Below are 9,760 nucleotides of genomic sequence, written 5' to 3'. Positions count from 1 at the left end.
TTCTGGTCTTCTTTTTCCCATATATATATATATATATATGTATTTTTTTTCATTTGTTCTTTCTCTAGTTTCACTTATTCATATGGTGCCATGTGCAGAGACCTTGTCCCCAGGCACTTCAGACCAGAGTTCCTAGTGTGAAACTGCTGTGCTGACACTGCAGCTCGGGGAACATTTTCTTTTTGATAATAGCCATTCTAACAGGTGTGAGGTAATATCTCATTGTGGTTTTGATTTACATTTCCCTGATGATTAGTGATGCTGAGCATCTTTTCATGTACCTCTTGTTCATCTGTATCTCTTCTTTGGAAACATGTCTATTCAGATCTTCTGCCCATTTTTAAAAATCATACTTTTTCTGCTATTGAGTTTATGAGTTTTTTAATATATTCTGCATATTAACCCCTTGTCAGATACATGACTGGCAAATATTTTCTCTAAGTAGATTGCTTTTTTTTTTTTTAAGAAGATGTTGTGGGTAGGAGTTTATTAATTAATTTATTTATTTTTGGTGTGTTGCATCTTCATTTATGTGCAAGGGCTTTCTCTAGTTGTGGCAAGCGGGGGTCACTCTTCATCACGGTGCACGGACCTCTCACTATCGCGGTCTCTCTTGAAGTAGATTGTCTTTTCATCTTGTTAATGATTTTCTTTGCTGTGCAGAAGCTTTGTAGTTTGATGTAGTCCAATTTGTTTATTTTTCCATTGGACTGTGATTCAATGTCAGTTTGAGATAATTATTATTCTGTGTGAATAAACATTATTATTGGAATTAGGCTGGTAATAAAAGCATATGAAATAGTGGCTTTTATGTAGGGTGGATATATGTTACTTTTGTAAATGTTACAGTTTGTTATTGTAATTGGAATTGTTAACATAAATAGTGTGACTAGTGTTAAGAAGGTAAATAAGCTTATTACTTTTATTGGGAGTTGTACCAATTTTTTGGTTCCTAAGACCAATGGATAACTGCTATCCTTTTTTTTTTAAATATAAATTTATTTATTTATTGGCTGCATTGGGTCTTTGCTGCTGTGTGCGGGCTTTCTCTAGTTGTGGCAAGTGAGGGCTACTCTTTGTTGTGGAGCACAGGCTCTCTAGGCATGCAAGATGCAGTAGTTGTGGCACACAGGCTTAGTAGTTGTGAATCTTGGGCTCTAGAGCGCAGGCTCAGTAGTTGTGGCACATGGGCTTAGTTGCTCCATGGCATATGGGATCATCCCGGACCAGGGCTTGAACCTGTGTTCCCTGCACTGGCAGGCAGATTCTTAACCACTGCGCCACCAGGGAAGTCACTGCTATCGTTTAAAAGCTTGAAAAAACCATACTGTTAGGTATGGAGGCATGAATTAGCAGTTCTTGCATAATTTTTTGGTAAATGAGAAGATCTAGTCTTCTGTTACTAGATTTACAATCTAGTGTTTTTTTAACTAAATTTACAGTACAAGGGCCCTAAAATGATTTTGGGGTTTAATGATAGGAGTAATAGAGGTAACAGGTGAAGGGTTATGAGGGCATTTTCTAGTGCAAATGATGGTTTGATATTGTTGATATTATGTGTATATTTGTCTCATTGTGTTATGGTTAACATATATAGGGAGTATAGGGCAGTAATTATATTAATTGCTATTAAGATAATGGTAATGTTTGATCATGAAATAATATGTAATATTACTACAAATAACTCTGATAGGTTGGTAGTTGGGGGTAGAGCTAAGTTTGTTAGGCTTGCTAATAGTCATCATGTTGAAATTAATGGGAGAAATGTCTGTAAGTCTCAGGCTAGAATTATTGTTTGGCTGTGGATACTTTCATAATTTGAATTTGCTAAGCAGAATAGTGTAGATGATGTGAGGCTGTGAGCAATTATTAGAGTGGTAGCTTCTATATAGTTTCAAGGTGTTGGATAAGAACAGCTACGATAACTAAATCTATATAACTAACAGAGGAATAGCGATTTTAGGTCTGTTTGGCGTTAAGCAAATTGAACTGGTTATAATTATTCCTCATAAAGAGAGTATGAGGGAGGGATATGATATAAAGTCCGTTAATGGATTTAATATTTTTGTAACTAGCAATATACCATAACCTCTAAGTTTTAGCAGTATGGCTGCAAGGTCTACAGACCCTGCAATGGGGGCTTCTACATGTGCTTTAGGTAATCAAAAGTGGAGACCATATAGGGGTATTTTTACTATAAAGGCTGTTATGCATACTAATCATATGAAAACGTTGGATCAGGTGTTGGATATTGCTTGAGTTCAATATTGGATTATTAGAAAATTAATGAGCCTGTGATATTCTGAATATATACTAATGCTACTAAGAGTGAGAGGGACCCTACTAGTGTATAAAATAAGAAATAAAGTCCTGCATTAAGTTGTTCTGTTTGATTGCCCTATTGGGTAATGAAGATAAGTGTTGGGACTAGTGTTGCTTCAAATAAAATATAAAATAAGATTTGTTCTGTGTGGCAGCAAATGTTATAATTAGGAATATTTGTAGTTTTACTAGCATAGTAATATATAATTTTTTTCCAGGTTAATGATTCTTTGAACAGGTGAAATTGGCTGGCTATTAGTATTAATGGTAAGAGTCATGTTAAAATTAAAAATGGTGCTAATAAGGAGTTGGAGGAAAAACTAGTGAAAAGTTAAGATTTTTATCGTTGAATTGGTTTAGGAGAAAAAGGCTTATGAAACGAATTAATAGGCTATGTACTGTAGTGTTAATTCAGATTATGTTGCTTTTTGATAGTCATGCTGGTGGTATTAATATAATTGCAGGGATAATAATTTTTAACATTGGAGATGTTTAAGGTTTTGTACTTAATCAGTGCCATATGTGTTTGATACTATTACCAGTAGGGATAGTCTGAGTGCAGCTTTGAAGACGGTGAAGAGTAGCAGAACGATTGGTATTATGCTGGCCAAGGTAAAATTTGTGTTTAGGATTATTAGGGTTGCTATAATAAATAGTGATAATATTATATCTTTTAGGCATAGTAGTGAGGATATTAGGTGAGACTGATATATTAATAACCCTATGAGAGATACTATAAATACTGTAACAATATTTATATATAAACTAAAGGCATTTGGTAATTATGAACTTAATCATATTCTAATGAGTCAAAATCATTTATTTTATTTTAAACTAATTACCATATTCAGTTCATTCTAGTCCTTTTTGGATTCATTTGTAGTCTAGGCTTGTTGCTAGTGATAAGATTAGGAATAGTGCTATAATGAGTATAGTTTTTAGATTGTTTGAGATGCTTATGGTAGGGGTAAAAGAAGATCAGTTTCTAAGTCGAAAAGGAGAAATGTAGTAGCTACTAGGAAAAATTTTATGGAAAAGAGTAGATGGGCTGATCCTATGGGGGTCAAATCCGCACTCATAGGGACTTGCTTTTTCTGTATAAATATTTAATTGAGGGAGTCAAAATGCGACGAATACAAGAAATGAGGCTAGTGCTATATTTGTAATTAATGTCAGTATCAGGTTTATTATTCTTTTTCAGATTATACCAAAACTGATGGGAAGTCAATTGTACTATTTAATACTAAAAGAATAAGATCCTCATCAAAAAATAGATACATAAAGGAATAGTCATAGTACATCTACAGAATGTCAGTATCAGGCAGTGACTTTGAAGACTAAATGATGATTAGATGTAAAATGATGTGTTTTTTTTTTTTTGCGGTACGCGGGCCTCTCACCGCTGTGGCCTCTCCCGTCGCGGAGCACAGGCTCCGGACGCGCAGGCTCAGCGGTCATGGCTCACGGGCCAGCCGCTCTGCGGCATGTGGGATCCTCCCAGACCGGGGCACGAACCCATGTCCCCTGCATCAGCAGGCGGACTCTCAACAACTGCGCCACCAGGGAAGCCCTAAAATGATGTTTTAATTGACATAAGAGGCAGACAATAAGGAAGGTAGAGCCAATAATTACATGTAGTCTGTGAAATCCTATAGCTATGAAGAAAGTTGATACATACACTCCATCTGAGATTGTAAAAGATGCTTCATAATATTCTGAGGCTTGTAGAAGTGTAAAAAAACACCTAAAGCAATTGTAATAAAAAGAGTTTAAATCATGTGTTTGCAGTTTCCTTCTATGAGGCTGTAGTGGACTCAGGTAATGGATACCCCAGAGGCTAATAGTACAGAGGTATTGATGAGTTGAACTTCTAGTGGATTTAGGGGACAGATGCCTGTTGGTGGTCAGCATCCTCCTAGCTCAGGTGTGGAGGCAAGGCTTGAGTGGTTAAAGAACTTAGAAAAAGCCAGTAAAGAAAGAGGACTTATGAAATAATAGGATTATTCCATATCAAAGTCCTTTTAGAACAATTGGTATATGATGGCCTTGGAAAGTGCTTTCTTGGATGGTGTCTCAACATCATTGATATATTGTTAAGGTATTTGTTAGTGGGCTTGGTGACAATAATGTTGAATTAAAGTGAAATCACATAATTAGGACTGATGTTATTAGCAGGGCTGAAAGAGCTCCTGTGAAGGGCCAGGGACTGGGGTTTACTATATGATATGCATGGGTTTGGTGGGTCATTATGTATTATTGTGTAAGTAAAGGCTTCCTAGTAGGATAAATATGTAGACTTGAATGATGGCAACAGCAAATTTGAGAATGGTGAGGAAGATAAGGATAATAAATGTAATTAAGGCTGTGGCAGTGCTAATATTTAGTAATGCTGGAGTTGCTCCTCCAATTAAATGAATCAACAGGTGTCCTGTGATGTTAGCTGTCAAGTGTATGGCCAGGGTTATTGATTGAATAAATAAACTGATAGTTTCAATGATAACTAGTATGGAAATAAGAGGAGCTGGTGTTCCTTGTGGTAGAAAGTGAGCTAGGGATGTTTTTACTTTGTGACAAAAGTCTGTAATTACAGTCCCTGCCCATAGGGGAACTGCCATGCCTAGATTTATTGAGAGTTGTATAGTAGGTGTAAATGAATGTGGTAGTACTCCTAGTAGATTTGTTGATCTGATAAATGAGTGATATTAGTATTAGTGTTCAGGTTTGTACTTTGTGATTGTGAATAGCTGTTACTTGTTTTGATGTTATTTGAACTAATCACTTTTGAATAGAAGTTATATGCTTGATTAGTCGATTAGGTGTAGGAAATAGAACGCTTGGAAATATGATAATTAAGATAACAACAGGAAGCCCTGTTAATGAAAGAAGCAAATAAATTTTCATTCATTTTATTTCTAAAGGAGTGGGTTGTTTTAGTGTTTTGGTAATATTGATTCTGGGTTTGAATAGAAAATATGTTTTGAAATTTTTAGTTGAAATATAATGAATAGTTTGAATAGTAAATATGTTTTGAAATTTTTAGTTGAAATATAATGAATAGGACTAGAATTATTGATAGGATAGTAATAAATCATGTTGATGTATCTAGTTGCGGCATATCATTAAGGGGAGGATTAACTCCCAAGCTTTAACTTAAAAGGTTAACGTTATTTAGCTTCTTAACGTATTTATAGTATTGATGCAGATCATTTCTCAAAGTATTTTAGTGGTACTAATTCAAGGACGATGGGCATAAAGCTATGACCCACAAATTTCCGAGCATTGTCCGTATTATAGACCTGGTCATGCTTCCTGGAATGGCATCTGTTTTTAGGCCTAGTGAAGGTATAGCTCATGAGTGTAAAACATCTTTTGAGGAGATTAGTATTTGGATTGTTATTTCTATAGGAACAACTACTCTGCTATCTACTTCTAATAGTCGTAATTCTCCTGGTTTTAGATCTGATGTAGGAATTATATAGAAGTCAAAGTTTAAGTCTTCATAGTCTGTATATTCATAGCTTCAGTATCATTGGTGTCCTATGGTTTTTAGTTAGAGAGGGATTATTAATTTTATCCATCATGTAAAGAATTCATAATGATGGTAAGGCAATTAAAATTATGATACTAGCTGGTAAAATTGTTCAGATAGTTTTTAATTCTTGTGCATCTATTGTGCTTGTATGTGTTAATTTAGTTGTTAGTATAAGTGAAATAATGTAAAGAACAAGAGAGCTAATTAAAAATATTATTAATGTATGATCATGAAAGTGTAGAAGTTCTTCTATAATGGGTGATGTTGCATCTTTAAATCCTAGTTGGAGGGAATACGCCATGGAGATATATAGGACTTTCACCTATAATTTAACTGACAAACTTATGTAAAATTGTACTAATGACTCATTTATTGAAAAAGACATAATGGTTATGCTATTGGCTTGAAACCAGTAGAAGAGGGTTCGAGTCCGTCCTTTCTTCACTATTTTAAATTGACATAAATGGGTTCTTCAAATGTGTGATATGGTGGAGGGCATCAAGTATAGTTACTCTAAATTTGTAGTAGTTAATCCTACTGTTAAGACTTCTCATTTTGATGCAAATGCCTCTCAAATTATGAAAATTGTTAATATTACTGCTATTAGTGAAATAAAGGAACCAATTGATGAAATACTATTTCATGTTGTGTAGGCATCAAGGTAGTCAGAATATTGTTGTGGTATTCCAGATAGACCTAGGAAATGTTGTGGGAAGAAGGTTATATTTACACCTACAAATATAATTACAGAGTGACCTTTTGCTCATGACTCATTGAGTTTATAACCTGCAAATAGTGGGATTAAATGTACGAAGCCTCCTATAACAGTGAATACTGCTTCTGTTGATAATACAGAGTGGAAGTGTGCAACTACATAATATGTATTGTGAAGGACAATATTTAGGGTTGAATTAACTAAAACAATTACTGTTAGTCCTTCTACTGTGAAAAGGAAAATGAAGCCAAGAGCTCATATTATGACAGGGGATCATTTGATATTACCTCCGTGAAGTGTTACTAGTCAGCTAAATATTTTACTCATATAGGAATGGCAAAAATTATAGTAGCTGATGTAAAATATGCTTGTGTATCAACATCTATTCCTACTGTAAACATATGGTGGACTCCCATGGTAAACCCTATGAAGCTGATTGACATTAAGACTCAAACTATACCTATATACCCAAAAGGTTCTTTTTTTCCTGACAATATGTGGAATTATTCCAAATCCAGGTAAAATAAGAATATAAACTTCAGGGTGTCCGAAGAATCAACATAAGTCTTGATATAAGATTGGATCACCTCTCCCTGTGTCTAGGTTTCGGTCTGTTAATAGTATAGTAATTCTGGCTGCTAAAACTGGTAGTGATAGTAATACAGCTGTAATTAGAATGGATCATACAAATAGTGGTGTTTGGTATTGGGACAGAGTGGGTGGTTTTATATTAATAATTGTAGTAATAAACTTAATAGCACCTAAGATTGAGGAAACACCTGCTAAATGTAGGGAAGAAATGGTAAGGTCAACGGAAGCTCCTGCGTGGGCTAGGTTTCCAGCTAAATGTGGATATATGGTTCAGCCTGTACCGGTGCCAGGTTCAACTATTGATGATGCGAGTAATAGTATGAAAGAATATGGAAGGTATCAGACGCTTATATTATTTATGCAGAGGAAGGCTATATGGGGTGCTCCAATTATGAATGGGACTAGTCAATCTCCCAAACCGCCAGTTATAATAGGCATAACTACAAAAAAGATTATTAAAGCTGCGTGGGCTGTTACAACTACATTGTAAATTTGATCATCTCCAAGTAATGTTCCGGGTTGACCTAATTCAACATGAATTAATAGGCTTAGAGTAGTGCCTGCTATTCCGGCTCAAGCAGCAAATAATAAATATGAAATACCAATATCTTTGTGGTTGGTTGAGAATAATCAGCGGTTCATGAGCACAGGTAAAATGGTTAAGTAAGCATTAGACTGTAAATCTAAAGACAGGGGTTAAGTCCTCTTTTTGCCATGTCCTGTGGTCAGTCTAACATACTGAATTGCAAAGAAGCAGCTTCAATTCTGCCCGGACTTCTTCCGCCTGTTTTTCCCTGAAGTAGATTGAAGCCAGCTGACTAGAGTATTTGGCCTTAACTAAAATTTCCTGGGAAATGTGAGCCCACCAATCTAGTGAGGATTTAGCTTAATTACAGTGTTTGATTTGCATTCAACTGATGTAAGATATAGTCTTACCATCCTTATTAAACAAGAATTAAGTAAATTATACTTATTTAGGGTTTTGAAGGCTTTTGGTCTATACTAACCTAAATTCCTAGTCCATTACTGAAAAGACTGGTGTAAGTGGTAATAGCATTGTAGATATAATGATTACTGTTGGTAGGAAGATCATTTGTTTTGTGAAATCAAATTGTCATTTTATTTTTATGTTGTTGGTGGAGGGAAATATAGTCAGTGCTGTGGAGTATGTGAGTCATATGAAGAAATACAGATTAAGTAACGTCATAATACCTATTAATGTAGGTAAAATAATGTTATTTTTTGTTCTTTCTTGAATGATTATTTATTTTGGTATAAAGCCTGATAGTGGTGGAAGACCTGCTGATAATAGGGTGATTAGAATAAAGGTCGTGAATGGGCATTTTATTTCATGTCTGTGATAGTGATAGTGTAGTGGTGGCTGAGCTATAAATAAATAGTATAAATATGGTAAACATTATTATGATATAGGTTAGTAGATTTAGGATTGTTATAGTTGGATTATACAATATAATAGCTTATTATAGTTATTCACCCTATATGGGTGACTGATGAGTAGGCTATGATTTTTCGTAATTGGGTTTATTTAGTCTGCCTCATCCTCCAATTATAATTGATAATATAGATACAGATAGTATTAAACTTAGGTTAATGGATGGTGAAATTTGGTATAATACTGATGGGGTGCGAGTTTTGTCATGTTAATAAAATTAAGCCTGCTATTAATGAGATGCCTTGTGTGACTTCAGATAGTCAGAAGTGGAATGGAGATAGCCCTAGTTTTATGATTAGGGCTATTGTTATTACTATTGATGCTGCTGAGTTAAAGATTTTTGTAATAGTTCATTGGCCGGAATATAATAGGTTAATTATAACCACTATTCTAAGTAATAATGATGCGGTGGCTTGTATCAGAAAATGTTTAATAGATGCTTCCATGACTCATGGGTTGAATTTTTTTATTTTAATGGGAATAATGGCTAGTATACTTATTTCAACTCCGATTCAGATAATTATTCAGATAATTCAGATAATTCAGTGTTAACTGGTAACTACATTTATGTTATTCCTGAGATAATGGCTGTTATGATGATAATAAGAATAACAGGATTTACTAGTAGGGGAAGGATATAAACCAACATTTTCGGAGTAGAGTTGATCATATCAGAATCAAGGATAGAATGCTCAAATTCATAAGAAGGAAATTGTTGATAGTAGTGTTTTGATAATGAAGTTGGTTGTGTATAGTTCTGATGTGTGGAGGTTGTGCAGGGCTCCTAGAAAGAGGATTGTTGGGAAAATATTTGTTATGATGTTGTTGGTATATTCTGCTAAGAAAAATATAGTGAATGAGCCTGCTGCATATTCTACATTGAAGCCCAATATGAGTTCAGATTCTCCTTCTGTTAGGTTGAAGGGGGCTTGATTGGTTTCTGCTAGGGTAGAAATAAATCATATTATGGCCAGTGGTCATGCTGGGAAGATTATTTATAAATGTTCCCGTGTTGTGATGAGGGTTGAGAGGGTAAAGGATCCGTTTATTCGAAGGATTGACAGGAGAATGCTTGTTAGTGTTACTTCATAAGAGATTGTTGGTGCTACTGCTCATAGGGCTCCAATTAGTGCATATTTTGAATTGG

The 9,760-nt window shown here is 34.8% G+C and overlaps 2 pseudogenes; both read right to left on the bottom strand.

Annotated features, from left to right (window-relative positions):
* Window positions 1-4,568: 4,568 nt before the first annotated feature.
* On the bottom strand, window positions 4,569-5,227 carry LOC132516834 (ATP synthase subunit a-like; annotated as a pseudogene).
* A 298-nt stretch (window positions 5,228-5,525) lies between these two features.
* On the bottom strand, window positions 5,526-6,155 carry LOC132516833 (cytochrome c oxidase subunit 2-like; annotated as a pseudogene).
* Between the last annotated feature and the right edge of the window lie 3,605 nt (window positions 6,156-9,760).

Source organism: Lagenorhynchus albirostris, chromosome 3 (assembly GCF_949774975.1).
Source record: "Lagenorhynchus albirostris chromosome 3, mLagAlb1.1, whole genome shotgun sequence".
Taxonomy (NCBI): Eukaryota; Metazoa; Chordata; class Mammalia; order Artiodactyla; family Delphinidae; genus Lagenorhynchus; species Lagenorhynchus albirostris.
This window is presented reverse-complemented; position numbering and strand designations above follow the sequence as displayed.